This window comes from Pinus tabuliformis, chromosome 9 (genome assembly GCF_031772625.1).
Source record: "Pinus tabuliformis cultivar Carrire ecotype Pingquan chromosome 9, CPIR1, whole genome shotgun sequence".
In the NCBI taxonomy this organism is placed as follows: Eukaryota; Viridiplantae; Streptophyta; class Pinopsida; order Pinales; family Pinaceae; genus Pinus; species Pinus tabuliformis.
Window position 1 is genome coordinate 1,685,857,398 of NC_142307.1, and position 9,089 is coordinate 1,685,866,486.

Below are 9,089 nucleotides of genomic sequence, written 5' to 3' on the forward strand. Positions count from 1 at the left end.
GTATTCTATAACTTTGCCATGTCATCCCAATCTCTTAAGGAAAAGATTTGTCTCCCCATCTATTAACATAAAAGTTGTAAAATACCTGAAAGATAGGGGGTCTTCGTAAAGAGCCAGCCTACCATGATCATGGGTCTTGATGGTTATGACATTATCATATACGGTTACCAAGATAGGATAATAGCTTATAACAATTCGTTGTAAGACAAGATGTCTCATCATGAGCTGGCTTGTTGATGACTATCAATGCTTGTGAATGGCATTTTTGTTTATGGTCACCAAGCCAAGACAATGAATTTCAAAGTTTTAAAAAAATAGATTTCCTCGAAAATATTTAAAACATAGATGGGATACTAACATTTCCTTTGGGCTAAGAGGTAACCCTATCAAGGCTATGGACAGTTGCTGGTAGCAGTGGCTCTACCTATGATAATGAGAGTTCAACTTTTCTTATTAAACACAATTATATGCTTTTGTTCTTTAGTTTAAGTTGTCATCAATTAAATAGTTGTTGTAATATGACTCTTATAATCAATATTAGAGATACACAAAATGATAACATTTTGATATCCGTTATAAGAGATTTCATTGAAAATCTACATTCTTAGCACTTTGATTGATTTAACTTTATCCCTTTTTCCTCAAAGCTTCATCACCTTTTAGAGATAACTAGTTCTTCCCAGTGTGTCGCCATTGTTGTGGTAAAAACACAACCCCCCCCATTATTCACTTAATTTTCACTATGGGGAACCTTTAATTAAATGGTTTGTCATATTACTATTTGACTTGCAGAGTTTGGATTGCTTCAATGAGTTCAGTATATTCTTATCTTACTATCATAACTCGTTTGATCTCATTTGGACATTTGGTTTGTAAATGGCGCCTAATTATTGATTTAATATTTTTCACTGCCTTGGCCTAATGATATGTATATAATGTATTTTGCCTTTTTGTTTTATAGGTTTTGTTTTGTTTTTTGTTTTTTTTTTTTTACTTTTATTTGTAAAATATTTATTCATATTTGTAAATGGTATTTTTATTTTTATCACTTAAATAGCCCCCAAGACCAAGTTTTTTATTATGTAGTGTCTATAGCTTCATTATTTAACAAAACCAAGTTGCGTTGGCTTTTGAGCGGTTATAATTCACTTATTATTAAAAAGAGTCATTTTTGTAAATCCTTTCATATTATAAAACAGTCATATAACATAGTTGAATTCTTATAATGAGTGGTTGTATCTTAATCCTTTGTAATACATATCGAGGCCTTGTAGCTTTTACATATCGAATATTTTTGTGTGTCACATTGTTAAAACCTTTGATATATCACTCCACCGATACATCGATATCCATGCCACTCCAACCTCCAATATATCACTCTATCAATATTCTGGTAAACAACCATCACTGATATGCCAATGTGCCTTCCCCTACGACTTCCGATATTTGTCAGGCTCCGATATGTCAGACCCGATATGGTATTAATTTTGGTCTATAAAGATATTGTGTCCACTCCATATCGAAGCTCCCGTATGTACCTACTTTAGAGATTTCTGATATTGGAAGATCTTCGACATACCTTTTCACCCACCACATGTCCGCCTATGACATTGCCTTCAGACCTAATATGGTTATAGAATTGGTTTAATTGTAAAAGTGTGTCTACTCGTATATGAAAACTTTTGGAATGGAACACATCTAAAATCTCCGGTAAGACCCTTTCATCTAATCTTTGATAATCTATGGATCTGATACACATATAAACCATGGCTTAATTCAAACATTGCATCCATTACATCATATGTTTACCATAAGATTGTTGTGTGACTGTGTTTAAAACTTTTGATATGCAATTGTTGCGATAGACTCTTATGCTTGCCACTTTTCATCTTCTTTGGGTCATTATGATATTAATTGAAAATCCATTTATTTTTTATTGGTTTTGGGCTAGTAGTTGTTTGCATATTATTTTTTCCACCATTTTTATGGCTAACTCTGATTTTTTTATTATGTTTTGACAACAGCTTTCCGATTAAGGCCAATATTAAAACAAATCCGATCTATTTCCAACGAAAAATCTCTAGGAAGGAAAGGGGATATTATAATAAAATAAAATTGTTGTTTTTGTTGTTCCACACCTACAAATTCTTCGAAACAAACGGTAGACAAGTGGGATTATTCTTATCATTGCGTAGGCTAAATTGAGAAAATTTTCTTAATTGTACCATTGGTATTTTTCCAGACCCCAATCAAAGCAATCATTTTGTTTTATTGTCTTTGAAATTAACTCAACTATGGAGAGATTTTGGGAAAAAAAAATTATTTCTAAATCATGTATAAATACCCATTGTTGGGCTAAGTGGGGTGGGGGGCGATTCAAATCCAGGAGAAGAGGCAGGATAATATAAGAGCTTAAAGCATGTTTGTAGTGGAGTTTCAATGACCAATTCCACTATTATAGTGGGATTGAAGTCTTCTTTGCAGATAGAGATTGAGTTGCTGGCAGCAAGGAATTTGCACTACTGTAATCTTTTGAGGTTGTGTAACTTGATTCATATCCATAATAAAGTTTATTTGTGTAACTGTTGTATGGCTATATTGTTTGCATCAATTATTGAAATAAACATTTCAATTTTTAGTTACATTTCTATTGTATGAGTTATTTGTTGGCTTGAGCACTATTTTTAAATGTTAAATGTTAGCCCATTTAAAATTCTGATCAAGCTACCTTGAAAAATTAATTAGAAATGCATCTTGAAAACTAGAAATTGTATAATAAAAAACATTTATTTCTTTAGGCTAGCTAGCTATCTAACATTTTAGAGTTATAGATGTTTTTATTTTCTACATTGCATTTTATTTGAACTACTTCAGTACTATGACACAAATTTTTCATTCTTATATATTTTTATTAGGAGTTAAAGATATTTACAATTAAGTGTCTGGTAACTATTTATTAGGAATTTTGTTGTTTGTATTTGTTTTAACAAGGTTTAGATCTCGTGAACTATTTAATTGGTCTATTTCCTTCATTTCAATTCCAATTCCTACATACGTCTTTTCCCGTCATTTTAAGCCTGCTCTTGATTGAGAGAAAAACTATTCTTTCCTTCAATCGAGATAGGTATATGTTAAGTTTTGCATTTTAATTCTTGTTTCTGCATCTTAGAATTCCTCTTCCCAAAGAGGCAAAGTTTAGAGTGTTTTGGATGAGCCAAAAAGTCACCTTAAGGATCATTCTCTTGCCTAATCAACAAGGAGAATTGATCTGATGTCTTAAGCCAATAGAGAAAGAGAAAAGGTAATTGAACCTAGTCTAACTAGTCGTAACTACCATTTCAATGAAAAAATAATTTCTTTAAGTTCTTGATTGGGTGGACTCCCTTAGAATGTTGAAAGGGTAATTTTTCCCGATCAACAGGTAGGTCTCTCAACATTTATCCCAGTTAAGAAATATCGAGCTATCATCGAATAATATGTAAGGAAGATAAGATCTCAAAATGCCATGAGGGTTCACTACTTAGTTTTTACTCAAACATCTTGAAAAGCAACATGAGAATGGTGGTGCATATGAGTATAACTCAAATTCAAGAAAAATTTAAATCATTTCATAGTTATAAATGTAACAATACATATTTTATCCCCTCTCTCTTCATCTTAATCTCTGTTTCTGTAAAGAGGTAGCTATAGAATATACCATTAGAGCATATCTGTTAACAAATGAATTATATCTATCAAAGGAATACAATATACCTTTGGATTCATCATTAAAGTATAATGTAAAATAGTCGTCAATCATTTTCATTATAGTTTAACAATAAAATTATAACATAGTCGTATTAGTCTAAATTTTAGTTTCAAGTAATAATATTTTGAAATGTTGCAACGACTCAAGATACAAGGTTAACTACCTAAGTCTATTTCCAAATACTTGACAAACACGGGTTTAGGGTTGCTCCAAGATATGCCACACTAGCATCAACCATACACAACAGATGAACATCAGTATTCATTCATCATCATGTAAAAACTATTCATATGGGCTAAGGAAGAACCATTTAGGGTTTAAATCATCATCAAGCTATCATATATGTCAAGGCCATGCATTTTTATAGTGCAAGAGTCTAATTTTCATTAAGAAGGTGTGCATATTCCTCCTTGCTATGTAAAAATGCAACCCATTGACTCAACATGCATTTTCAAGTTGAGGTGTGAGTTTTCCTCAATTCCTTGTTTTCATGTAATTCATAATATCAACATTGAACTACCAACTCAAGGCATGCATTTTTTTCCATAGATTGTGCATTTTTCATCGTGCTCTATTTTTATGGAATTTTTTTATATGCATTTTTTACTTTATGCAATTGTTTTTCCTTTAGATGGAAATTGGTTTTAAGCCATGCCATATGAACATCATCATCTCATAAAGGGATTTCCATTCATTTTCAATAATCTCTACCTGAAGACCATTGATATGGCTAAGGAAGAATTAATTAGGGTTGATGACATAATAGGTTTGCACATTATGTCAAGACCATGCATTTTACAACATACCCTATTTTCATGCAAAAAAACACACAATTTCCATTTTGGTTGTACATTTTCTTCTTAAAGAATACACATCTCATCGTAAAGAATGCATTACTCAATAACCTATATATCCATCATCTCATCATATGTAAAATTCACCGCTAGGAGTACATTTCCCTTAAGTTAGCATGCATTTTAAGAATCACTTTTAAATAATTTTGTGTCTTTGTCCCACAACACAAGTTTTTTCCTTTTTACACAACAATGGTTTTTAACTTTCAAAATGCACAAGAAAAGTTATATGCATATGTACAACCTTTTCACAACCCTGTAATTTGTCATATTTACAATATGTATACAAACTGTAATATTAAATAACCTTGTAGACTCACTAAAAAGACTGTTCTTACATCCAAAAATCCAATCATGACTTTCTACATTTTTTTACATGTAAGAAATGTATATCCAATTCACCAAGTTTTCCAAGTGCACCGACTATGAACAACATCATACCATAGTCTTTCATAATCCAACACATGGATAATGTGTGTGTGTAATAATCAACAAATCTAGTAAATCCATATCTCTTATAAATATATGATCACACACATACAAAAATACACATGTATATAAGCTTTAAACCTAATATACAAGCATACTTGCATAACTACCTTTCCGAGTGTACTTATGACACCATTTGTAGCATGTCATCATTGTGACACCTTAGCAGAAGTGGTAATTGTGTCCACATGTGGCATAGTAAGCCTATGATGCACATATTAGGCACCTTAGCGAGTATAATAATCCCTAACAAATAAATTTAATCACCTTAGTGGGCATAATTAAGCCCCTAGGGATAAAATGCATTCCTTAGACGCAAATTTTGTTACAAGCACATGATGAGCCACCATGTGTCTCTAATGGAAATAAAATAATTGTATTTGTAAAGAAAGCAAAACAAAATAATTAGAAGTTAATAAAATCTTACACTTTTATTTTTAGTTTAAAAAAATGCATAATTCTTTATCTTTTAAAAATATTTTAATGTTCATTATAAATAAAACATTTTAATTTTTATTTTAAATAAAATCAATATAAATTTATCTTAATCTTATAAAAGCATCAAATTTTAGAAATGTAAAATTCTTTTAAGCTAGCAATTGTCCCAAAAGGTACAAAGAGAGACTAATAGGATTATTAAATTAGAATTGTTGAATTTCTCTAGAAGAGATGTTGGTTCAAGTGAATTATTAGGCAGTATAAGAGGACCCCCCGAGTTTAAATATGGGCTACTAAAATGCTCTTATAAGATCACTCTTTTGAAATTGATTACCCATAAATTAACCACAACACTTAAAATAAACAGATCTAAACCAACGAATATGATGATACGGGCACTTAAACCCTGCCAAAATCATGGAATGTAATAATTATAATAATTTACATCTCTTTTTAGCGTAAAATTACCTTAATTAAAAAAAACGGATAAAGTCAACACGTTCACAACCTCTCGCTTTGTAGCATGAAGAGCATTTCAACAAATTTTAAGAATTAAATAAGGTGAGACTGAATAATCTGAACAATGCCATGAAATGGAATGGAATGCAAACGAAGACTTGGCCGTATTGCCGTGTAAAGCCTTACCCTTTACTTCTTTACAGACTTGAGCTTCACCGCAAGAAATACGAGTAGGAGCAAATTCTTCACCCTCTGCTTTCACATCATCGTCCTGTAGCAAACAGAGCTCTTTCATTTAACATCAAACATGTGAACCCAACAGCACCAGCATTATCGTCTTTCTTTTGCCAGAAGGAAGATAGTGAAACGAGATATTCACAGCTCGAAATACTGAAATAAGCAGGGACGACAATAAATTTAAATCTTTTATCAGCATAAAATTAGAGAATGTTGAAGAGTCGGATGGAGTAAACATGTTTTCTTTTTAATCTAGGATAATCTGTAACTGGTGAGAGTTATCCTGAACAAACCCAGCATCAAATCCAACTGGCTGCCACTGTAAACCTAGACTAGGTGCAACAGCCTGCAAGCCGCACAATAGAAATTAACTTATGCCTCTGGGGTCGCCTACTCTTCTAACCAAGACACAACAGGTCATATATATACTCAATGAGATTTGAACCTTCATCTCATGGGTTTCACTCAATGAAACTTACCGTTAAATATGTTGACAACCTCTAGGTTTCCAAAATGTAGGGTGTTTACACACATTGAAAAACCCTAGCTAGTTGAAAACAATACCTCACATGGAGAAACCCTCGCCAGGCAATAATTTCACGTTAACTATAGTACCCATGTTCTCTGAATTGACCCCAAAAACATTTCTGCAAACTTTTCAAGATGCCAGTTTTGGGCAAAATGCACAAAACTTCACCTTAATTTTTTAAGATTTCAATTCCAGGGAAAATAAATTACAAAATAACTTAAAAGGCACAGTTTTATTATAGACGTTTGAATTTTTTTCACCATATCGTTTAAATGTTTTTCACCATATCTACTCTTGGAGGTTCTAAAATAAAAATGGGCAAAACCCTAATGGTGTTTAGGTAACTTGTAAAAAAAGGAAATACTGAAAAGTTCAATACCGTTGGCGATGCGGTTTCTGTACATGTAATCACCATCGAATTATTTCTTAAAAGACCAGGAAAATAAAAAAATTGAACACAGACACTAAGGGTTTCAATACAGAACAGATACAAAAACTCTTTGAACGACCTCTAGGAAAGCAAACCATTCATGAAGGACCATGGACCGAGGGGATTGAAAACGTCTGGGAAAGAGTACCTGATATAGAAATGGTTTTTTTGTGATCAATTGTTTGATCAAACCATCTATTTGATTAATTGAAACGGCCCAAATTGCGCAAGCATGCAATTGATGATAAATTATCCGTGCCAAAAGAATAGGAAACCCCTGGCAGACTTATGATGTTCTGGGTGTTTCTAATTTCTTTGGCAATTTCCTTGGAAAGCAGCTTTCAACCTCAGTAAGTTTTGCACAGATGGCATTTTAACCTCGGTTAACTATCTTCTCGGCCTCCAAGAAACAACAGTTCCCTTATGGGGCAAGAGCTCATGGAACTCTTTCAATAAACCACTTCATGACTTAAACATAAGAACAATCGCTTTGTGAGTATGTAATTGTTACAAAAACGCGAGAAAATTCTTCACAATCGTAATTCAAAAATCAGGAGCTACCCTTCTACCCTTTGCTCAGTCTTCAATCAATTCTTCAAATGAAGACTAACATTTCCCTGCACACGAGTAGGATTTTGATATTAATTACAGCATTGTCATCCTTCTATTTATCAATTCCAAACCCTCCTGCCAACAAAAAAATTTACCCCAAAAAACCTGTCAATTAAAAAAATACAACTAAATTTTAAATGGAGATATCTCTCTCACAGAATTTCTGATCTTAGCCCAACTGTCGACCTTTACAGACATAGCCGCATAATCCCTTTGTTTCTTCAAACTTGCCGAAGGAGATTTTCTGTCAAATACATAGTGCAAAAAAGGGGCTTCCTGAATATGCTTGACAATCTGCTAGAACAGGCAATAAAACAAAGAGCAAAAGTCAGAATTTCACCAGCGGGATATATACAAAATGATGATCTTCCTAATTTCTGCCAGAGAATTTGAAAACCAATTAATTATATTTCATCAGATTTCATCTACAAATAAAAACCCATCACTATACTTGCATCAAAAAGGAGAAAGCCATCAGGAATATTGCATCAAAATCTTCGAAAAGTTACAAAATATTAGATTTTCATATAATGTTATTAGCGTACCTCGATTACTGAATCTCTCATCCATTCTTCGAGCTTCTCAGAGGTAACTGGCGGACAAGCTTTCATTTCCTCGGCACATGTTAGCTCATCTACACAAATGGGCAATCAATCATCCCTGTAATGTGTAACAACTGCCTGTAAACTCGGCAATGCTTAAAAAATCTTCAAGCTGCCAGTTTTGGGCAAAATGCACAGAACTTCACCTTAATTTTTTAAGATTTCAATTCCAGGGAAAATAAATTACAAAATAACTTAAAAGGCACAGTTTTATTATAGATTTCAATTTGGCCGAGGGATTCACGGCTTTATAGGTCCTTCCTTTAAAAGTCGATCAGAATGTTTTATAGAAATTTGATTCCCGGACAGTTAAAATAAGAAAGATACAGACGGAGATGTAAATAGCTATTATTTCCAATATGCCGAGACTCTGTAGCTGAGAAAAGCATATGAACAGGAGGTAATCTTCAGAGAAAACAGGTAACCTCCTAGCCAAGAATCAGCAGAATAATCCGACCTACGCGCATTGAGAATTTTTACCCTCCACGCCATCTGTATATTCGGTTCCATATCCTAATTACTCAGCGCTGAAGTAGGTGTATTTGAATCGTAGGTTCTGGAAACATGCGGCACCACCTAATGAGGGTTATGTGGACCATAGCTATTTAATTTTCGCAGACAGACAAAATTGGTAGGAAACCATGCCAGATGTCAACAGGAAATTGAAAGTGTTAGAGGACTGTGTTGATGC

General features: G+C 33.1%; 1 long non-coding RNA gene across 2 annotated transcripts; it reads right to left on the reverse strand.

Moving 5' to 3' along the window:
- Positions 1–7,688: 7,688 nt before the first annotated feature.
- LOC149155355 (uncharacterized) lies at positions 7,689–8,744 on the reverse strand. 2 transcript variants are annotated; one of them, XR_016262802.1, is made up of 3 exons: positions 8,342–8,744; positions 7,983–8,090; positions 7,689–7,801 (listed from the first exon to the last, which is right to left on the reverse strand). It is a non-coding gene; the product is annotated as an uncharacterized LOC149155355 (long non-coding RNA). The 2 variants fall into 2 exon arrangements; XR_016262801.1 differs by having other exon boundaries at positions 7,689–8,090.
- Between the last annotated feature and the right edge of the window lie 345 nt (positions 8,745–9,089).